The following is a 24,086-nucleotide window of genomic DNA, read 5'->3' on the forward strand; positions in this document are numbered from 1 at the left end:
TTTGCGGCATTGGTTGCCCTCATGCACCTCGTTGGTCGCCGACGAGACCATCTCTGCTATCTCGGTTCATATCCTCTGATAGGCCTTTGGGGTGGGCTTCCCATGCCCTCCTGGTGTCAAATCACCCCATCGTAACTTGACCTCCTGCAGGAGGGAGGCATTTGTCACATCTGAGATCCTCCTGGCTCTTTTGCGGCCTCCAATGTGCTCTTCTCCCACCTCACTGCTCTCTTCAGCATCAGTCTCCACAGCGTGCTGTGATGCCTCATCCTCTCTCTCCATTATAGGCAAATTTGGGCAAATATGTGGCTGGTAACACCTACTTTTTGTTTGCCTGCTTGCTGTGAAGCTCTAAAGTCTCCCTCCTTCCTCCCAAAGCAGCCACACCACACCCAGCTCCCTCTCTCTCTGTCTCCTCTTCTGCACATATCATGGTGACCCTTGACTTCCAGAATCGCGGGAATCAAGCGTTGCCATGCCGTTGGTAAGGACGACCACACTTTACAGCAAAAGATAAAAAAAAATTTACGCTACCGCCTGTCATGTATGTAACCACAATGTAACACCACTGTATACACACAACCTAGATGCACACCTTGACCACAAGGGGTAAACTTGTGGGAGACACTCCTTACCTGATCTCCCAGGTATATAAAGGGAGGTCCCACACAGGGTCATCACTTGTGGAGTGCTGTGAATAAAGAGTTGAGGTCACACAGTGACCTTGTCCCCAGAATGTGCCCTGTATGGTTTCATGCTGTAGAGTAAGGACTTTACACCGGCCATTTGATATCCCTTGGGGTAACGGCCATTTTCAAAAATGTAAACTAGGTGTTTTGAAATGGGCGAGAAGCCGGCGATCTGTAAACCCTTTTTTAATGCCCACGCTGGAAATAATGCCCATTTTTGGGCGATAAGCACAAAATTGGAGGTTCTAGCCCCTGGAGCACTGTGAGCAGTTCTGGGCACCATACCTTTGAAAGAATATATTGGTCTTGGAGGGAGTGCAGTGTAGTTTACCAGAATGATACCCGGACTCCCACGGTTAAGTTACGAGGAGAGACTACACATTAGGGTTATATTTCTTAGAATTTAGAAAGTTAAGTGGTGATTTGATTAAAATTTTCAAGATATTAAGGGGAACAGATAGGGTAAATAGCGAAAAACTATTTCTGCTGGTTGGCCATTCTAGGACTAGGGGGCATAGTCTAAAAATTAGTGCCAGGCCTTTCAGGAGTGAAATTAGGAAACACTTCTACACACAAAGGGCTGGACTTTCCATTATTGTGCAGATCGCCCAAAAATGGGCATTATTTCCAACGTTGGCGTTTATTATGGGTTTTGAGATCACGGAGTATCGTCCATTTTCAAATCCCGAGTTTCCACTTTATAAAATGGGTGTTAGCTGGAGCGATGTGAAATGGGCATTAGCGGTATTTTCTTTTCTTCTGACATAAAATGTTGGCGTCTACTCCCATGTTTTACGAGGTAAGGGGTCATCAATACATGCGCAGAAGAGGAGAGAAAGACAGAGAGCAGAGAGGAAAAGAAAGCATGTGTGGGTTTGTTGTCTGGATCTATGTGGTCTGTTTGGCTGTGGTGGGAGTTTGGAACGATTTTTGTGAGGAGTAACAATAAAATATAGCACTATTTAGTTTGGTGAGACAGAAATATCTGTTTTAAAAAAAAAATAATAAAATGGAAGGCATGGAGGAGACGAGAGAGCACGATGTGGAAGTGGAGAAGGCTGGTGAGGGCAGTGAGGTTGGAGAGGAATTGGAGATGGGAGTACGAAAAAGAGCGAGGAGATTCTTCGACGAGGCGAATGTTGCCCTCCTGCAGGAGGTGGAGTCACGTTGGGGTCAATTGACCCGGGGTGGACATTGGAAGCCTACCCCGAAGGTGTATCAGAAGATTTGGGCCGAAATCGCTGAGGTGGTCTCGTCGGTGACGTTCGAGGTGCATGAGGGAAACCGGTGCTGCAAGTGCAGGAACGACCTTGGCGGCTCCGGCAGAGTAAGTATTACATTTATTTATATAATTATATTTATATAATTGGAATTGTAAGTGTAATGAGTAAATAAATTCAGATCTGATGTATTGCAGTTAGACCGGTAATGTTTTATTCAAATCCTAAATTTACGGTGTACGTCTTTAAGTTAATAATGATAATAATGATAATTATTATTATACCATCTGTCGGTTATGTGTTGTATCAGTGTATGTGACAGTACCTAGCAATGATCTTACGCAATGATCTTATGCCATGTCGTGCCGTTGTTACTTTTTGCAGAAGAAGCTTTCGAAGAATATGGCTGAGCAGCGGTGCACGGGTAGCGGCCCACCAGTGATGTGTGAGCTGACCAACATTGAGGAGCAGGCGCTGGCACTAGTGGGGATCCATGCAGCAGCAGAACCAGATGTTATGCCACGTGAGTAAAGTATACACCATTGCATGATGTAAAGTCAATAGATGCCGTACCCACTCATATCCGTACAATATTTGATAGATGATTGATGAAAATGTTATGTAATTAATGATGGGCTCATGAAAATCATTGCAATGCAGAATTTTATGTTCATTAAATGTGATGTCTGTGATTACTTTGATAGTGGTAGTGCTGTTCTCATGCATATGCTGTGTGTAGCGTTTGAATCACCCTGTGACCCCAGCACCCCTTCTCCTCTAATTACCTCATTTATGTTTTGTAGCTCAGCCAAGAGCGCAGTCACTGTCAACAGCACCGAGGTGAGGTGATGATACTGTGGCGGCGTCTGTGGTGGATCTGGTGAGGAGTCCCGAATCTCGCCCATTGAGCTGCAGGTTGGCCTCTCCACTGACGACAGTGAGGAGTTGGAGGAGCCTGCAGCAACAAGCTCCATATCAAGCACACCGATGACACCTAGTGCTCCTGCAGCCATGTCCTCCTCCATCGTGGAGGTAGCGGGCCCAAGCACTTTGCCGCAGGGCACCCCAAGTGTCTCCATGCCAGCGCCGACCCCGCAGAGGTCGGTTCGACGCAGCAGGACTGCTCCACGATTGGCAGATATCAGCAGGAACATGGGTTATTTGTCCAGGAGGATCCTCCAGACAATGGGGGGCATAACCCAACAGCTGGCCACAATATCCGCGACCATAACCGAGTACATGACATGGATGGCAGTGGCCCTGGAGGTGATAGCCAGGAACACTGGTGCCAGAGGGCTACCAGTCTTCCCGGAATGCGGCACTGAATCTCAAGGTGACGCAACCACATTGCCAATGACACATGCAAGCCAGGAGGAAGCTCTTGCTTCTGCCTCGGAGGATGTTCCCTCCTCGGGAACGTCCTCGCCAGCATCCGGCCAACCAGCGGATCTGCCACCATCCCCCCCAATGAAGCAGCGCCTGAGGAGCACTGCAGCAAGGCGGCTTGGAGTCAGGATGGGAAGGGGAAGGATAGAGGTGGTGAAAAGGAAAGTGAGGTGCATGGCCGCAGGAGTTGGAGTTGTGACAGTATTGTTCTTGCTTTTGTTGCTAGTTAATAAATGTTGGGAGGTTTGGGGGAAGGGAAGAGGAGAAGGGGGGTACCTTGTTGTATTTGCATTTGTGTTATATGTGTTATTGGAAATGTTAAAAATGTAATAAATTATATAAATGTTATAAATTTGTTGTGGGGTGGAGTGTTTTTTAGAGTTATAAGTATGAATTAATACAAATGTTATCATTATTTTTTTTTAATTTAACATAACATTGTTGCGCATTTTCTCAGATAGCTGTAACATTAAACACTGATGATTCCTTAACATGAAATGGGATAATTAAACGTAACTTGAATCAACTTTAACTGTCACCAAGGAAATGCACATCAGTCATGTATGAGCTGCAGACACAGCAGTCTTGCAGCTTTGTAAATACCACCAATGTTATTTTAAGCAAAGCGCTCATTTATGAGCTGCTGATGTAAGAGTCTTGCAGCTATGTAGCCACCACGGGCCCTTTCCTGCAGTCTACAGGGGGGCGGGGGCATGGTTTCATCCTGATTGTCTGCTCTGAGGTCATCGTCCACCTCCTCATCCTCCTCTTCCTCAGTCTGCCACCTCTTTGTTTGGGCACATAATGCTCTTCAATATACCTTCTGCCATCTCTAGTCTACGGCATGTGCGTAGTCATCAATAACAATCAGTGTTATACCTATTGTTCACAAACAATAAATTTACCTACCAAAACAAATAAAATAAATTCAATTCGTCCACAGTAAGATAAGATGGTTGTTCAAATGTTCAAATCACCTTAAAATAACTGCAGATTACATCAAAACTCCCCAGAAGTTGAAGCAGCCTTTTATATGAAAAGACCTCCGATTTACAAAATGGCATCCATACCGCTGGGTTAAGGTCAGGTGAGAGCAGCTTTTTCTCAGCGTTTGTTTCGGCGAGCGATATGTTCGGTGATATGTGGGCGAGATGCCGAAAGTAACGTTTGCCGATATTCTGACATTTATGGCAAAAAAAAATGGGCGGGCGGTATTATTAATTCTCGGCATTAACTCCATGCCAAAAGTAATGCTGGGCAATAAGTGAGCGATAAATGGGCATAAGTTCCATTTTTTGGCTAAATGGGCAATATCTGGGCGTTATACCTCATCTCAGCATTAAACTGGATGTTAAGTGGGGTGGTAGCGATGCAAAACTTATGGAAAGTCTAGCCCATAGGGTGGTAGAAGTTTCGAACGCTCTTCCACAAACGGCAATTGATGCTAGATCAATTGTTAATTTTAAATCTGAGATTGATAGCTTTTTGTTAACCAAAGGTATTAAGGGATATGGGCCAAAGGCAGGTACATGAAGTTAGGTCACAGAACAGCCATGATCTCATTGAATGGCAGAACAGGCTCGAAGGATTCAATGGCCTATTCCTATTCCGATGTTCCCATGTTCAACCAAGAGATTATCTGGCCGTTATCGCATTCTGGTTGTGGGACATTGCTGAGAGCAAATTGAGTGCCGTGTTTCCTACATGACAATAGTGACTATACATCAAAAGTACTTCATTGGCTGTAAAGTACTTGTTCTGAATGATTTTCCGAGGTCATGAAAAATGCTTCATAAATGCAAGTCTTTCTTTTATTTGGCAACCCAAGTTAAATACGGATTGGTAAACAGATTATATATATAATCCCCTCAGTCATAACTTTTCTAATTGTGCTACGTCAAGAAAACTTTGTGCAGGAATTAATTTGAAGCAGGAAGTTCCTCTGCACATTCTTTTAACAGAAAGCTTCGCACACAGGTACAGAGTACTTTCTCTAACAGTATGCCAATGTGGGAGTGTTTGTACCAGCTGCTTTTAACAACAAAGTAAACACTCCCAAAATGCACAGGGCAGCTGGCGATGGGTGTGTCATATTTCAAGCCCAATAGTTTTCCTTAGCTAATAATTAACTTTTTCCTGAGGCTGTTCCATATTTTAGAGGCGAGCTGACAGGTAGTTCTAATGTTGTCATGTGCCTGAATGGCCAAGTGAAGGGATATGTGAAAGAGTGCATCAAACCGATTTGTACTTCAGACTTCCTCAGGTAAGTGAAGTTTATGGATTAAGAATGTGTGTTTGTCACAGATCTTTTGATTCTTTGAGTTTTAAATTAGTCCATGAATGAGAAGGGCAGAACTCGAAGACTATCCAACTCGGTTGTGTGATTTACAGGGCTACTTGTGCAAAATCATTCAGAACAAGTGCTTGCACTAATCCTGAAACTTCCTCAACTGCGAGGATTTTAACACAACCTGATATGTTTGCACTCGTGGCACAAGACTGAACGTAACTGTGACTCATGTACGTTTTACAACCTTCTCTCTGCAAACTGATCGGCACCATGTTTGTTTATAACTACAAAATGAGAGCTCAAAATGCAGTGTTATAATATCACTGACTTTTGTGTATTCATTTGTTGTATTTCGAGGGTCAAAACCAAAATTAGATTCCTGCTGTGCTGTATTTCTCAATATAGTTTATAAATCTGCCACGTTAACCTATAGTCAGTCTGGGGTTCATGATACAGCACAACACGTTACAACTTGTAAATGAAATAGCATTCCTGCTGCTTAATCTGTTGGTTTTATTTTCTACTAGTGACTGAAATACTTTCCTTCAGGCTTATGTTTTAGGTTATCTGTTTGTGCCAGTATGAAATTTGACAGGTTAATAAATAGGAAAGCAAACCACGGTACTTAAGGGAGAACCGGTAATATCATCCAGTCTTTCATCTTTCAGATAAAATGTTAAACCGAGGTCCCGTCTGCCCTCACAGGTGGGTGTAAAAGATCCCATGGGCACTTTTTGAAGAAGAGACGGGGAGTTCTCCTGGTGTCCTGGACAATATTTATCCCTTAAGCAGCACCAAGAAAAAAGATTATGTGAGGATATATCCCATTTCTGTTTGTGGGATCTTATTGTGCACAAATACTTTTTTTCTTTTTTTTTCCTTTTTTCCTTTCTTTCTTAATAGTCAACACTGATTGGAAAACAATAGCGGAGCAGGCTTGAGGGGCTAGATGGCCTACTCCTGTTCCTAATTCTTATGTCTCAAACTAACCATTACTGAGCTCCTTTGCAACTCCAAACAGCCAGCCCATTAGTTGGTGCGTGACCGTCTGCTCCTCTCTCAATCTCTGGTCCTTTATTGATTTTTATCTATACTCTTGCTGTACCTGATTCTTTGGAATCTGTTACCAAACCAGCTGGCTGGCACCTGAAAGGTGTATTTTACTCCAGCATTCATTTCTTCTGAGTAAAATTCAAGTAATGCTTACTGGTTGGTGAAAAGTAAATTTAGGCGAGTTCAGATCAGTCAGATTTCAAACATTTGCAAGCACTGAGTGATGTGAGCAATTTATGGGAGGAGATCTCATACAGTCACAGTAACTTAGGAATGCACAAGATCAGAACAGACCACTTCAGTCTCAGAGTTCAAGAAACGGAATTACTGAATTTACAATCTTTACCTCTCACTTTAAATTGTAAAATATTTATTTAAAATTGATCATTAGATGGTCACAATAGTTGAAAGTGAAAGCAGAAACTAAACAAGAAACTGGGAGTTGGCGAAATATTAAAGGGCTGACATCATGATTCGGAGAGTTCGTTCAGGGCTGCCTGCAGCTGAGTCCTTAACACTTTTGCATCTTCAAGGTTCAAGCCGGCAAAGAGTCAATGAGGGTGAAATTCACAGCAGCACAAAACAATATAAACTAAAGGGTACAATTCTAAAGGGGGTGCATGAACAGAGAGACCTGGGGATATATGAGCACAAATCACTGAAGGTGGCAGGGCAGTTTGAGAAAGCGGTTAAAAAAGCTTACGGGATCCTGGGCTTCATAAATAGAGACATAGAGTACAAAAGCAAGGAAGGTATGATGAACCTTTATAAAACATTGGTTTGGCCTCAACTGGAGTATTGTGTCTAATTCTGGGCACTGCACTTTAGGAAGGATGTGAAGGCCTTAGAGAGAGTGCAGAAAAGATTTACAAGAATGGGTGCAGGGATGAGGAACTTCAGCTATGTGGATAGATTAGAGAAGCTTGGGTTGTTCTCCTTATAGCATGGAAGATTGAGAAGAGATTTGATTAAGGTGTTCAAAATCATGAGGGGTCTAGACAGAATAGATAGAGAGAAACTGTTCCTATTGGCAGAAGGGTTGATAACCAAGAGGACACAGATTTAAGGTGATTGGCAGAAGAACCAAAGACGACATGAGGAAAAATGTTTTTACGCAGCGAGTGGTTAGGATCTGGAACTCACTGCCCGAGAGGGTGGTGGAGGCAGATTCAATTGTGACTTTCAAAAGGGAATTGGATAAGTATCTGACGGAGAAAAATTTGCAGGGCTACGGGGAAAGGGCGGAGGTGTTGGACTAGCTGACATGCTCTTACAGAGAGTCAGCACGGGCACAACGGGCCGAATGGCCTCCTTCTGTGCTGTAATCATTCTATGATTCTCTGATTCTACGATTCTATGAAATGGCTCATAGCACCCGTTTTACATCATGCCTGATTATCTTGTCCATTAACTTCAGAACTATGCCACATTTCCGTCAAAAAGACACAGAATCAGAAGGGTTGATGAGGGTAGTGCATACGATGTAGTGTATATGGACTTTAGCAAAGCTTTTAATAAGGTCCCACATGGTAGATTGGCCACGAAGGTTAAAGCCCAACGAATCCAGGGCAAAGTGGCAAGTTGGATCCAAACTTGGCTTAGAGGTAGGAAGCAAAGGATAATGGTTGATGGATGTTTTTGTGACTGGAAGGATGTTTCCAGTGGGGTTCCGCAAGGCTCAGTACTGGATCCCTTGCTTTTTGTGGTATATATCAATGATCTAGATTTGAATATAGGGAGTATAATTAAGAAGTTTGCAAATTACACTAAAATTGGCTGTGTGGTTAATAACGAAGAGGAAAGTGATGGATTGCAGGAGGATATCAATGTACTGGTCAGGTGGGCAGAACGGTGGCAAATGGAATTTAATTCGGAGAAGTATGAAGTGATGCACTTGGGGAGAGCTAATAAGGAAAGGGTATACACATTAAACGGTAGGCCACTTAAAAGTGTAGATGAACAAAGGAACCTTGGAGTGCTTGTCCACAGATCGCTGAAAGTAGCAGGCCAGGTGGATAAGGTGGTTAATATTGTGTTCCTAACACAGATGAGACTGCACACAAGGAGGTTAAAGTAACAGTGACCTCAGTCTTTATTAAGACACTTCAGAATGAGGAACAGGCCTTAGGGGCCGGCTTATAATACAGGGATGCTGAGATCCCTTGGGACTTCAGGGGATGCGCTGGTGGCGGAACATGGGAGTACATGCTTTACAGATACACAACATCACTCCCCGCCAAAGTCAAAGTGAAAACTATTTACAAGGTGAGGCGGTCGGGAGCCTTTCTTTCCCTGGTGGACCGCCTCGGTACAAATGTCTGTTCTGGTGTGTTGGTTGTGCCCTCGCTGGGCTGGCCTGTTGTTGGCCCTGCAGGGCTGCTGGGTGAGCCTGGCCTTGCTGGGCTGCTGGGCGTGATGGGTTTGATTTCCTGGTCCGGGGTGGTATCATTGATCTTTTGGGTGTGTGTTGTGGGCTCGAAAAAGGTGGCGTCTGCTGTGGTTTGTTCAGGGCAGTCTGTGAACCGCAGCCTCGTTTGGTCCAGGTGCTTTCTGCAAATTTGTCCATTGTCTAATTTGACTACAAACACCCTACTCCCTTCTTTAGCTATCACCGTGCCCGCGATCCACTTGGGACCATGACCATAGTTTAGCACATACACGCGGTCATTCAGATCAATTACCCGTGACACAGTGGCGCGACCATCGTTTACATTTTGTTGCTGCCGCCTGCTCTCTACCTGATCATGCAGGTTGGGGTGAACCAGCGAGAGTCTGGTTTTAAGTGTCCTTTTCATGAGTAGCTCAGCCTGGGGCACCCCTGTGAGCGAGTGGTGTCTCGTGCGGTAGCTGAGCAGTACTCGGGACAGGCGGGTTTGGAGTGAGCTTTCTGTGACTCATTTAAGGCTCTGTTTGATTGTTTGCACTGCCCGCTCTGCCTGCCCATTGGAGGCTGGTTTAAATGGGGCCGAGGTGACATGTTTGATCCCATTGCGGTTCATGAATTCTTTAAATTCGGCACTGGTGAAACATGGCCCGTTGTCACTGACCAGTATGTCAGGCAGGCTGTGGGTGGCAAACATGGCCCTCAGGCTTTCAATGGTGGCGGTGGCGGTGTTTCCCGACATTATTTCACATTCAATCCATTTTGAAAAAGCATCCATCACCACCAGGAACATTTTACCGAGAAACGGGCCCGCATAGTCGACATGGATCCTCGACCATGGTCCGGAGGGCCAGGACCACAAACTTAGTGGTGCCTCTCTGGGCGCGTTGCTCAACTGAGCACACACGCTGCATTGCCGTACAGGACTCTAAGTCAGAGTCGATACCGGGCCACCACACGTGGGATCTGGCTATCGCTTTCATCTTACTATACCCGGGTGTGTGCTGTGGAGATCTGAGATGAACATCTCCCTGCCCTTTTTGGGTAGCACTACACAGTTACCCCACAACAGGCAGTCTGCCTGAATGGACAGCTCGTCCTTTCGCCGCTGGAATGGCTTGATTAGATCTTGCATTTCAACAGGGATGCTGACCCAGCTCCCATGCAGAACACAGTTTTTTACTAGGGACAGCAGAGGATCTTGGCTGGTCCAAGTCCTAATCTGGCGGGCCATAACAGGTGATTTATCATTTTGAAATGCTTCCATGACCATCAACAAGTCTGCGGGCTACGCCACCATCAACAAGTTTGCAGGCTGCGCCATTTCCACCCCCGTGGTGGGCAATGGTAGCCGACTGAGAGCATCCGCACAGTTCTCGGTGCCTGGCCTATGGCGGATGGTATAGTTATACGCTGGTAGTGCGAGTGCCCACCTTTGTATGCGGGCTGAGGCATCAGTACTTATCCCCTTGTTTTCAGCGGACAGGGATATGGGGGGCTTGTGATTGGTTTCCAGCTCAAATTTGAGGCCAAACAGGTACTGCTGCATTTTCTTTACCCCGAACATACACACTAATGCCTCTTTCTCAATCATTCTGTAGGCCCTCTCGGCCTTAGACAAGCTCCTGGAGGCATAGGCGACAGGTTGCAACATCCCCATAACGTTAGCTTGTTGTAATACACTCCCGACTCCGTACAACGACGCATCACATGCAAGCACAAGTCTTTTACACGGGTTATACAATACAAGCAGCTTGTTGGAGCATAAAATGTTTCTGGCTTTCTCAAAAGCAATTACTTGTTTTTTTCTCCATACCCAGTTCTCACCTTTATGCAATAACACATGTAGGGGCTCGAAGAGGGTGCTTAACCCCAGTAGGAAGTTACCAAAATAGTTGAGGAGTCCCAGGAACGACCGCGTTCCTGATAGCCTCTGTCTTGGTGTCTGTGGGCCGAATGCCGTCCGCCGTGATCTTTCTCCCCAAAAACTCCACTTCTGTTGTCATCAAGATGCATTTCATAGAAACATAGAAACATAGAAAATAGGTGCAGGAGTAGGCCATTCGGCCCTTCAAGCCTGCACCGCCATTCAATGAGTTCATGGCTGAACATGCAACTTCAGTACCCCATTCCTGCTTTCTCGCCATATCCCTTGATCCCCCTAGTAGTAAGGCCTACATCTAACTCCTTTTTGAATATATTTAGTGAATTGGCCTCAACAACTTTCTGTGGTAGAGAATTCCACAGGTTCACCACTCTCTGGGTGAAGAAGTTTCTCCTCATCTCGGTCCTAAATGGCTTACCCCTTATCCTTAGACTGTGACCCCTGGTTCTGGACTTCCCCTTCATTGGGAACATTCTTCCTGCATCTAACCTGTCAAAACCCATCAGAATTTTAAACGTTTCTATGAGGCCCCCTCTCATTCTTCTGAACTCCAGTGAATACAAGCCCAGTTGATCCAGTCTTTCTTGATATGTCAGTCCCGCCATCCCAGGAATTAGTCTGTTGAACCTTCGCTGCACTCCCTCAGTAGCAAGAATGTCCTTCCTCAAGTTAGGAGACCAAAACTGTACACAATATTCTAGGTGTGGCCTCACCAAGGCCCTGTACAACTGTAGTAACACCTCCCTGCCCCTGTATTCAAATCCCCTCGCTATGAAGGCCATTTCTTTACCCCGAATGCCATTTGCTTTCTTAACTGCCTGCTGTACCTACATGCCAACCTTCAATGACTGATGTACCATGACACCCAGGTCTTGTTGCACCTCCCCTTTTCCTAATCTGTCACCATTCAGATAATAGTCTGTCTCTCTGTTTTTACCACCAAAGTGGATAACCTCACATTTATCCACATTATACTTCATCTGCCATGCATTTGCCCACTCACCTAACCTATCCAAGTCACTCTGCAGCCTCATAGCATCCTCCTCGCAGCTCACACTGCCACCCAACTTAGTGTCATCCGCAAATTTGGAGATACTACATTTAATCCCCTCGTCTAAATCATTAATGTACAATGTAAACAGCTGGGGCCCCAGCACAGAACCTTGCGGTACCCCACTAGTCACTGCCTGCCATTCTGAAAAGTGCCCATTTACTCCTACTCTTTGCTTCCTGTCTGACAACCAGTTCTCAATCCACGTCAGCACACTACCCCCAATCCCATGTGCTTTAACTGTGCACATTAATCTCTTCTGTGGGACCTTATCGAAAGCCTTCTGAAAGTCCAAATACACCACATCAACTGGTTCTCCCTTGTCCACTCTACTGGAAAAATCCTCAAAAAATTCCAGAAGAATTTTCAAGCATGATTTCCCTTTCACAAATCCATGCTGACTTGGACCTATCATGTCACCTCTTTCCAAATGCGTGGCTATGACATCCTTAATAATTGATTCCATCATTTTACCCACTACCGATGTCAGGCTGACTGGTCTATAATTCCCTGTTTTCTCTCTCCCTCCTTTTTTAAAAAGTGGGGTTACATTGGCTACCCTCCACTCCATAGGAACTGATCCAGAGTCTATGGAATGTTGGAAAATGACTGTCAATGCATCCACTATTTCCAAAGCCACCTCCTTAAGCACTCTGGGATGCAGTCCATCAGGCCCTGGGGATTTATCAGCCTTCAATCCCAACAACTGGCTGTTCACCCTCCCTCTCCAGAATGCTCTGCAGCTGCTCTGAGACATCCTTGACCCTTGCACCAGGGAGGCAACATACCATCCTGGAGTCTCGGTTGCGGCCGCAGAAACTCCTATCTATTCCCCTTACAATAGAGTCCCCTATCACTCTAGCTCTCCCACTCTTTTTCAACCTCTTCAGCCGCAGCCCTACACGATCCAGTCGCTGGAGGAGCTCCTCCACATTTTGTAGGTGCTCGACGGTGTCCCGACCCGTGACCAATATGTCGTCCTGAAAGACCACCGTGCGCGGTACCGACTTGAGTAGGCTCTCCATGTTTCTCTGAAAGATTGCTGCAGCCGACCGAATTCCAAACGGGCATCTGTTGTAGATGAACAGTCCCTTGTGCGTGTTGATGCAAGTGAGGCCCTTCGAAGACTCCTCCAGCTCCTGCGTCATGTAGGCTGAAGTCAGGTCGAGCTTGGTGAACATCTTGCCTCCTGCCAGCGTCGCAAATAGGTCGTCTGCCTTAGGTAGCGGGTATTGGTCCTGTAGTGAGAAACGATTAATAGTTACTTTATAATCGCCGCAAATCCTGACCGTGCCATCACTTTTGAGTACTGGAACAATTGGGCTGGCCCACTCGCTGAATTCCACTGGGGAGATAATGCCCTCGCATTGCAGCCTATCCAGCTCGATTTCCACTCTCTCCCTCATCATGTGAGGTACCGCTTGCGCCTTGTGGTGAATGGGTCGTGCCTCTGGGACCAAGTGGATCCGCACCTTCGCCCCGGAAAAATTTCCAATGCCTGGCTCAAAAAGGGAAGGAAATTTGTTCAGAACCTGGGTACATGAGGCCTCATCAACATGTGATAGCACTTGGATGTCATCGCAGTTCCAGCGGATTTTGCCCAGCCAGCTCCTTCCAAGCAGTGTGGCGCCATCGCCCGGGACAATCCAGAGTGGCAGTTCGTGCACCATGCCCTTGTAGGTGACCTTGACCATGGCACTGCCCAAGACAATGATAAGCTCTTTGGTGTACATTTTCAGTTTCGTGTGGATGGAACTCAGGGCTGGTCTGAGTGCCTTGTTGCACCACAGTCTCTCAAACATCTTTTTACTCATGATGGATTGGCTAGCGCCAGTGTCCAGTTCCATGGCTACGGGTAAGCCATTTAATTTTACATTTAGCATTATAGGTGGACATTTCGTCACCCCATGTACTTCAGCATCTGCCTCCTTTCTCTGAGGCTCGAAATTGCTTTGATCCACCATGGACCGATCTTCCTCTGCCACGTGGTGGTTTGCAGAGCTTGCAGCTCGTCTGCAAGCTCGTTGGAGGTGCCCCATTGTTCCACAGCTTTTGCAAACATACTCTTTCAAGTGGCATGAATAGGCTGAATGGAAGCCTCTACAACGCCAACAAGGTGTGAATTGCCTTGCATTCATCCTTTGTTGCGGACTCTGAGTCATCTGGGTCACCTGAGGCCTGCTGGCAGTTGCAGACTCATGGTTTATGCCCTGTACATTTCTGCTCGCAAACACAGTTCCAGTTAATTTATGAACATTGCTAGCACTTGTGTGCTGAGAGATTTGTTTGGTGTTATCACTGGTGGACATAAACGCCTGTGCTATCGCAATGGCCTTACTGAGGGTCGGTGTCTCTACAGTCAAAAGTTTTCGTTGGATGGTCTCGTGGCCAATGCCCAGTACAAAAAGGTCTCTGAGCATTTGCTCCAGGTAGCCATCAAACTCACATTGTCCTGCAAGTCGCCTTAGCTCGGCGACGTAGCTCGCCACTTCCTGACTTTCAGATCGCTGGCACATGTAGAACCGATACCTCGCCATCAGCACGCTCTCCCTCGGGTTAATATGCTCCTGAACCAGTGTACACAGCTCCTCATATGATGTATCTGTGGTTTTCACCAGAGCCAGAAGATTCTTCATGAGGCTGTAGGTCTGTGCCCCGCAGACGGTGAGGAGGACTGCTCTCCTTTTTTGCAGTGCTTCCTTCTCCGTCCAGCTCGTTGGCTACAAAGTATTGGTCTAGCCATTCGACATAGGCTTCCCAGTCCTCACCCTCCGAGAACTTCTCCAGGATGCCCACAGTTTGTTGCATCTTTGAATTGGATTCGTATAGTCATCGGCAGTTATTATGTTCCTGACACAGATGAGACTGCACACAGGGAGGTTAAAGTAACAGTGACCTCAGTCTTTATTAAGACACTCTAGAGTGAGGAACAGGCCTTAGGGGCCGGCTTATATACAGTGCTCCCAAGGGATGCTGGGATCCCTTGGGACTTCAGGGGATGCACTCCCTGGCGGCGGAACATGGGAGTGCATGCTTTACAGATACACAATAGTTAAGAAGGCATATGGACTGCTTGCCTTTATTGGCCTTTATAGTATACAAGAGCAGAGAGGTTATGCTTAAATTGTATAATACTATGGTTAGGCCATAGCTGGAGTACTGCATGCAGTTCTGGCCACCGTATAATAGGAAGGACATGATTGCACTAGAGCAGGAGCAGAGGAGATTTAGTCGGATACTGCCTGGAATGGAGAATCTTAGCTATGACGACAGATTGGATAGGCTGGGTTTGTTCTCATTGGAACAGAGGAGGCGGAGAGACCTCATTGAGGTGTATAAAATTTTGAGGGTCCTGGATATAGTGGATAGCAAGAGCCTATTTCCCTTGGTGGAGGGGTCAATTAAGAGGGGGCATAGGTTTAAGGTGATGGGTAGAAGGTTTAGAGGGGATTTGAGGGGAGGCTTCTTCACGCAGAGGCTTGTAGGGGTCTCAAACTCACTGCCTGGAAGGGTGGTGGATGCAGAAACCCTCACCACATTTAAAAGGTGCTTGAACGTGAAGTTGAATACCTGGAGCTGGTAAGTGGGATTATCTCTTGTTGTCTGGCGCAGATACGATGGTAAGTACTACAGCAAATTGAATATGGCCAGGGTGATCTCCTGGACTAGTTTCGATCGCCTGAATGGGTCGAAGAGGAATTTTCCTAGATTTTTTTCCCCAATTGGCCTGGGTTTTTTATTTGTTTTTTTGCCTCTCCCAGGAGATCACATGACTCCAGTTGTGGCGGGGGGAGTGTAGAATGTTGTGGTGCAGGGGGTGTTGCAGTTGTGTAGGGCGGACTGCTCTTTACCTTTCCGCCATTGTTCATTGTTCATATGTAACGTTCAGGGCTGCTGACTGAGGGTCGTGTGGCTCTTTGTTGGCCGGCGCGGATACGATGGGCCGAAATGGCCTCCTTCTGCGCTGTAGATTTCTATGTTTCTTTGTTTCTATGTTTCTAGAAGTCTGGACTCTGTGTCCCTCTGACTCAGAGCTGCCAATCAAACAGATCCTTGAATAAGATCCCCAGGTGTTACTCACACAGGATGGTTGAACTGGATGCAATGTTAAGACCACTTGGTGTGTTCCAGATCAGCCTATGATTGCAGGAAAATTACGCTTCTCCAGTCAGTTACCAGGGACAATAGGAGGATAGCACTGCACTAAACAGGCATTCACAGGTTTAACAACCCTTCCTCCCACAGGAGCAGGTTGTCTGTAGCTTCCATAAACAGCTAGCAGTACCCACATTTAACCCTGTGTGCTATGACCAGCGAGGAAGAATCCAATAAATAATCCACCATAAGAATTTTGCCCAATATGTCTGCGATCTGTGAAAAGGTTGGATAGAATAGTTTGTAAAGACAGGGGACATTAACCAGAATAAAAAGTAATCTTTGGGTCTAAAAACAATCCCACTAAACCGGTTCCAGGCAAAGTTGTAGCTTCCAAACTTGTCAGGGATCATTAAACTTTCACCCTTGGGTAATTCAACTTTCATCCTGGGATAATTCAGCTTTCACCCTGGGATAATTGAACTTTCAGCTGGGCATGATTCAACTTTCACCCTAGGACAATTCAACTTTCACTGTTTCCAAATGCCAGTTGTAAATGTAATAGAGGTGTAACGGTCTCTAATTTGCATACTTATTTAACCATTAAGCAAAATATTCGCTCACTGGAGTTTAGTCTTTCCCTGTGCCATGCTCGACAATGAGTCAGGGCTGGAGTAAGGATAGTTTCCACACACTACTGATCAGGGGATAGCTGCGTGAAGGAGGAATCTGAGCCACATGCAGGGAGCTTTGGACTTTAAAAGGGCACTGATGCCTGCACATTTAATTTATTGGAGTTGTCTGCAGTCTCCTAAGTGATTTCTCAAATGTGATTTATGAGTACTGAAGAAAATATGAGTATTTCTTTTTGTTTAGAAATAACAAAAGTGTTCTGTTTTTTGATCAAATTCCCATTGAAGGCTCCAGTTTGTCGAGCTCATGAATACAGACACCAAGATAGCAGCACCGCTGAAATGCAAGATGGGTTTTTAATGTTGCAGTGTCTCTTCGAGTTGCTGGACAGGTTCATGTACAAAGGAATGAGCCCTTATCTAAGGTGCTTACTTAGCTCAATGTTTCTCATTGTTGATAAATGAGTTGGCATAACAACAAGGTGTAACTGGAGGCAACTTTAATAAGAACAGCTGTCTATACACTGCAGGCAGCGGCACGAGACCAGGAGAGGTTGGACAGGTGGGCCAAAGGGTGATAAATACTCAAAGGTTATGTTACACTGATTGTGGGTTACCAGCAGCAAGGCTGGGGTTTCATAAAAGTCTGGAATTAATCCTTGAAGCATAGAAGAAAGATTAATTCCTTCAAACACGGGCGGTCCTTTGGGGCGTTCATATGTACTGGCTTGGCAGTATAATTCAACTGGTGCATAAGAACATAAGAAATAGAAGGAGTAGGCAATACGGCCCTGAGGATCCTTAAAGAATTAAGGGAGTAAATTGTAGGAACTCTGGTATAAATCTTCCAGAACATAAGAAATAGGAGCAGGGGTAGGCCATTCTACTCCTCGAGCCAGCTCCGCCATTCAGTATCATGGCTGATCTTCGAACTCAATGCTACTTTCCTGCCTGATCCCCATATCCCTTGATTCCCTTCGAGTAAAAAATCTATCAACCTCAACCTTGAATATACTCAACGGCTGAGACTCCACAGCTCTAACCTGGGGATAGTTCAACTTTCACCTGGGCATGATTCAATTTTAACCTGGTGATAATTCAACTTGCACTATTTCCAAATGCCAGTTGTAAATTTAATACAGATGTAGTGGTCAAATATGGCATCCACGCTGCGCACGCATACTTCTGGAGTGGGCCCCAGCGGATGCCATCTTGGTGAAGGCGGTAATATGTAGAGTAGGCAGATTGTGACGTCAATCACGTTAAGCCTTGTCTAAACCTTGCGCAGCTGAACATGCATTCAACAGCAGCCAGGACCTCCACCAGCGCTATTTAAAGGGATTATCAACCTGTAAAGTCCTGACCCTGCAGTACAGACTTACACGAGGCACATGCTGAAGGTCAAAGTCACTCTGGACCTGCACCTTTATTTCACAGCTCTCGAGTCCCACACTTGTCTGAGACCTGTCTTTATATACCTGTGTGGAACAGGTATGCAGTGTCTCCTGCAAGTGCACCCCTGGTGGTAAAGTATGCTTATGGTTACAGGTCATATCTAGTTACAGTCATGTATAGCATGGCAAGATACAGTTATATACAGTAGTGTGAGATGCATGACATCACCCTCCCCCAAGGTCTTATTGTCTTAATAGATTCAGTCTCTCAGGTGGTCTACGCTCTTGCGTGGAGCGTCTTAGTTGTGGTTCAGTTGTTTGCCTTGGTGTCTGTTTTTCTTTCGGTATGATTGCTGGTATCTCGCCTGGGCTGTCTGTTTCGTTCAGTATGATTGCTGGTATCTCACTTGGGCTGTCTGTTGAGACTGCCCTTTCCTCAAGTTGTTCCCTCTGTCTGTCCACCAGGTGTGGTGTGAGTTCCACATTGTAGTCTGCCTCTGGTTCTGTAGTGTTGTTGGTGAATCTACTTTTTACTTGGTCTACATGCCTCCGGCAGGTTTGGCCATTGTCCATTTGTACAACCAGTAGCCTGTTTCCTTCCTTGCCTGTTACTGTCCCTGAAAGCCAGTTTGGACCCCTGCCATAGTTTAGCACAAACACTTTGTCCCCTATCTCATTCCACCTCCCCCTCGAATTTCAGTCATGGTACTCAGTTAACTTCCGGCGCTTTGCCTCAACAATTTCATGCATGTCTGGGAGGATTAACGAGAGCCTAGTCTTTAAGGTCCGTTTCATCAATAGTTGCGCAGGGGGAACCCCAGTCAACGAATGCGGACGAGATCTATTTGCCAGCAGCAGTCGCGACAGACGGCTCTGCAGCATGGGACCTTGGATTTGTAGCATGCCTTGTTTAACGATTTCCACTGCTCGCTCCGCCTGGCCATTGGAGGCCGGCTTGAACTGTGCCGTCTTAACGTGATTTATGTCATGGTCAGCTATAAAATCTTGAAATTCTGCGCTGGTGAAGCACGGACCATTATCACTGACCAATATGTCAGGAATTCCGTGCGTTACAAACATGGTTCTAAGGCTCTCCACAGTGGTGGAGGTGGTGCTCGAGTTTAAAATGATGCAGTCGATCCACTTTGAAAATGCATCGACGACTACGAGGAACATTTTGCCCATGAATGGGCCCGCATAGTCTACATGCATCCGCGACCACAGTTTGGTGGGCCAGGGCCAGGGGCTTAGGGGGGCCTCCCTGGGGGCATTATTGAGTTGGGCACAAATGGTGCACTGCCGGACGCAGAGCTCCAAGTCCGCGTCAATGCCAGGCCACCAGATGTGGGATCTGGCTATGGCCTTCATAAGGACGATCCCCAGGTGCTTGCGGTGGAGCTCCCGGACAAACGCCTCTCTGCCCCACATCAGGCAGTCTGCCTGTAGTGGGAGTTCATGCATGCGCCTACGGAAAGGTTTGATCTCCTCGGGGCAGGCATCGCGAGCCTCTGCCCAGTCACCAGTTAAAACACATCTTTTGACTAAGAATAACGTGGGGTGGCTGGTCGTCCAGGCTCTGATTTGGCGAGCTGTCATGGGCGAACCTGTGGACTCAAAGGCATCGATTGCCATGACTATCTCACAGTCCTGTTCGTTAGACCCTTCCGTGATTGCCAGGGGTAGCCTGCTAAGCGTGTCAGCACAGTTGTCTGTGCCTGGTCTGTGCCTTATTGTGTAGTCGTAAAATGCCAGCATGCGTGCCAAGGCGTTGCCGTTTATTGCCTTGCTCTTGGATAGGAGGGACGTGAGTGGTTTGTGGTCGGCTTCTAATGCGAACTTGGCCCCGAAAAGGTATTGGTGCATCTTTTTGACACCGTACACGCACGCGAGCGCCTCCTTCTCAACCATACCGTACCCGCGCTCCACCCGCAAAAGTAACCTGGAGGCATAAGCAATGGGTTGTAATTTTCCCGCATCATTGACATGCTGTAAAACGCACCCGACCCCGTACACTGACGCATCACATGTAAGAACTAGCTTTTTACCTGGGTCAAAAAAGGCTAAAACACTGTTGGAACATAGAAGGTTGCGTGCCTTATTGAAGGCGCGTTCTTGGGCGTCCCCCCAAAACCAATCGCACCCCTTTCTGAGTAGCACGTGGAGAGGCTCCAGCAGCATGCTCAAGTTCTGCATAAAGTTCCCAAAGTAATTGAGTAGCCCGAGAAAGGCGCGCAGTTCCGAGACATTCCAGGGCCTGGGTGCCAGACGAATTGCTTCTGTTTTGGATTCTGTTGGGCGGATTCCATCAGCAGCAATCCTTCTGCCCAAAAATTCAACCCCAGGCGTGAGAAACAGACACTTGGATTTCTTAACTCTTAAGCCTACCCGATCCAATCGACTTAGTACTTCCTCCAAATTGCGGAGATGGGAGGCGGTGTCCCTGCCCGTGATGAGTAAGTCATCTCGAAACACAACCGTCCCCGGGATGGACTTGAGCAGACTTTCCATGTTGCGCTGGAATATAGCAGCTGCCGACCTGATGGCGAATGGGCATCGATTGTACATAAAAAGGCCTCGATGTGTGTTGATGGTGATGAGTAGCTTAGGCTCTTCGGTCAGTTCTTGCGTCACATACGCAGATGTGAGATCTAGTTTCGAGAAAAGTTTTCCTCCAGCCAATGTGGCAAATACGCCCTCCGCTCTGGGCAGCGGGTATTGGTCCTGTATGGAGACTCTGCTTATGGTAGACTTGGATCCGTACGAATCTGTGGGGATTACATCAGGCTTCATTACAGGGACGATGGGACTTGACCATTCGCTAAATTCCACGGGTGAGATAATGCCTGCCCGCAGAAGCCGGTCCAGTTCGTGTTCAATCTTTTCCCTCATCACATAGGGCACAGCTCCGGCCTGGAATCCTGTGTGATGTAGATTTTAACTTTAGCCCCTTTGAAGGTGCCCATACCTGGCTGAAAGAGATATTCGAAACGACTTAGAACTGTTGAGCAGGAGGTCCGTTCCTCTGACGACATGGCGTGAACATCATCCCATTCTCGTCGCCACTGTAAAGTCCTGACCCTGCAGTACAAACTTACACGAGGCACATGCTGAAGTCAAGGTCACTCTGGACCTGCACCTTTATTTCACAGCTCTCGAGTCCCACACTTGCCTGAGACCTGTCTTTATATAGCTGTGTGGAACACGTATGCAGTGTCTCCTGCAAGTACACCCCTGGTGGTAAAGTATGCTTATGGTTACAGGTCATATCTAGTTACAGTCATGTATAGCATGGTAAGATACAGTTATATAGAGTAGTGTGAGATACATGACACAACCACTCTCAGATTAGTTGCTGATTAATTTCTACAGGCTCTGTGTAAGCTTGTAGAAGTATTGGGTACTTTCCAGATTTGTTCAAAGTTGGTGAGGTGTCAGGGAGTGGTGCTGCAAGTGGAGAAGGCCTTGGTTCTAACTTCAAGGGTTCTAGGTCAAACCACTTACTCCTAGTTATGGGTGCTGTAGTAGCCATCCTCCTTGGCCTGCAGCATGACAGGGAGAGGGAGCAGCAGCAGCAAAGAAGAGGACAAACTGCTCGCAGAGGAAGAAGGAGGAGGAAGAAAAAGACGAGGAGGAGAAGAAGCAGGAGGAAGGGTAGAGGCAACCAGCAAATCCTGTCTTCGGTTGGGCAGTCCGTGATCGACTTATTTGACTATGATTGCACTGAACTCAACCCCAAATCCCCATTTATAACAGTCACACACCTCTGTTCCGGACCATCACAGCGTCCTCTTGGCCAAAATGCTGAAATAAAAGCCACCACAAAAGAAACATTCCAAACCAACATTATATATGAATCCATCCAATATTACGTAACAAAGACAACTGATCACCCTTGTGCATTCCCTTAGTACTTGCCTTCCGTGTGCTGTTGCCTGACCTAGTGCTCCTACGAAGTGCTGCCCCAGTAGCTGCAGCATGGCTGTTGGAAAGCTGCTGACATTCAATGGGGGATACTCAGGACAACCTCGCACAGCTCTGGACCTAGATAGTCTGGTTTTAGATAACACCACCTCAGCATGGGCAGTAGCAGTCTGGGCTGGCGCTGTCAGGTAACAGCAAGGACACTGGCGAAGTGGCTGTGCTGGGAGGATGAATGCTGACATCCTGAGATAGGACAGCAGGTTCGTGCTCCATAGAGCCACTCCCATTCCCCCGGGGTGGCCCTTACCAATCCAAGTAAACTGTTGAAGGACAGATTTCCAGACCGCTGTGACACCCTACAAGCCCCTTTCCAGCCTGGTAAACCCAGCCACGATGGCAGCAGTCTGAGCTTGCGAGGCAGCAAGCTGAGCCTGCATGAGAGCAGTTTGAGCTTGCATGGCAATATTCTGAGCTTCCACTGCAGCACTCAGACGTTGGGTCTGCTTGTACTACACTGGAAGCTGAGACATCAGCCATGATGCTGGGTCCACAAGTAGGCTAATGGAGTTGCCTACCACTTCCATGTACAAGGTCAGTGCCAGACTCTTCCATGCTCCTTAAGATTGCACTCAGGCTTACCGGCATCCCTGCCAATGCAGCAAGCATTTCATTGTGCATAGCCAACAGTCTTCTTCTGTAGGCTGCCCAATCAAAATCACCATCCAAATCCTGTGCAGCAGAACTCATGTATAATCTCACCCTCCAAAGAACTGGCTCCTCCATTACCTTTTTCCCCTGCCCTGGCTGTAGGCCACTCATGACCGATATATAGTATAATAAAGTATGCCACTATTTAAGCTGGTGCCTGGGAATGTGAAATCGAGTGACGGTGTTATGTCATCATCAGTGCTCTTCTATTTCCTGCTCCTCCACAAGTGCCTAGCCAGGTGGCAGTTCTTGGCTATTTGAAAGGAGAAAGGTACAAGGGTGAGGTTGTGGAGAGGGGAGGGGGGAAAGCAAGAGATGCATGTTTACATCATGCGAAGCTTGTAAACCAGAAGAGATTGTGGGATGAGGGGGAAGTGGGATGTGAGAAGTAGGATTACTTATGAGGATACCATCATCTTGTATCTTGTATATTGCAACCCCACCGCTGGCCACGGGCTCAGCAATGGCCCTGTCAATAATGACCAGCACCGTTTCCTCCATCGGGGTAAGGATATGCAGGCAGCCTGTCCCCTGCCGGTTAGGTCCTATTGCCTCTGGTTGTGAGCCACCTTGTTCTGCAAGAGAAAGGGAAGTGTGTCAGTGAGTGTGGTGTAATGTGTTTGGTTGATGCACCTGTCATGGTTGAATAGCTGCCAATGTGTTCAAGCTGTGAGATATGGGTTTGAGGCTTGCAGCAATGGTAAGTATGTGAGGGCAAGGCGAAGCTATGAATGTGAGGTATGAGTCGTGTTTGGTAGAGATTGTAGGTAGGTGAGTAATGGGAATGTGATGCATTGAGCAGTGTGTGAGGCTAGTGGTGTAGATATTGGGATATGGCATTTGAAGATGACTTCGCTGACCTTGACCACATGTGTGAGGTTATTAAACTTGATCCTGCACTGCATCCAGGTCCTCGGGGCTACACCGTTGGCATTGACCACGACAACTATCTGCTCCCAATGCCTTTTCTGAATTTGCCTGGAGGGCCGCCTGGCCAACATTCCCCTAAGGTGTGTGGGCATGCGGCCACGCATCAATCGGGAGGTCCCGCGCAAGTTGCTCACCAGCTGTTACTGCTGGAAAAGATACCGCACACAAAAAAAAAATTTGAGGGAACATTGCTCCTGGCCCACTGTGGAAACAGGACTGGTCCCCTTCAGTCCACCTCCTGCACCAAGGTCTCCAGTGCTGCATCTGAGAACCTTGGAGCATGCTCTCTCCCCTGTTGTACTATCAGTACTACTACTTCCTGCACACATTCTGTTCCCCAGCCAGTTGACTCATCTGCTGCAGGAAGAATGCACCTCCACTTGAAGAGGTGCAAACTGCTTTTAAGAACTGAAGACTAGTTTTAATTGGTGCTAGCTTTGCACAAACTT

The 24,086-nt window shown here is 46.8% G+C and overlaps 1 protein-coding gene across 1 annotated transcript in view; it reads left to right on the forward strand.

Moving 5' to 3' along the window:
• Positions 1–5,393: 5,393 nt before the first annotated feature.
• The window catches only part of rassf6 (Ras association domain family member 6), a 98,828-nt gene continuing 80,135 nt past the window's right edge, over positions 5,394–24,086 (forward strand). The window contains exon 1 of the mRNA XM_070901224.1: positions 5,394–5,558. The gene's annotated coding sequence lies outside the window, so the exon portion shown is untranslated. The remainder of the gene's footprint in view (positions 5,559–24,086) is intronic.

This window comes from Pristiophorus japonicus, chromosome 1, assembly GCF_044704955.1.
Source record: "Pristiophorus japonicus isolate sPriJap1 chromosome 1, sPriJap1.hap1, whole genome shotgun sequence".
Lineage (NCBI taxonomy): Eukaryota > Metazoa > Chordata > Chondrichthyes > Pristiophoridae > Pristiophorus > Pristiophorus japonicus.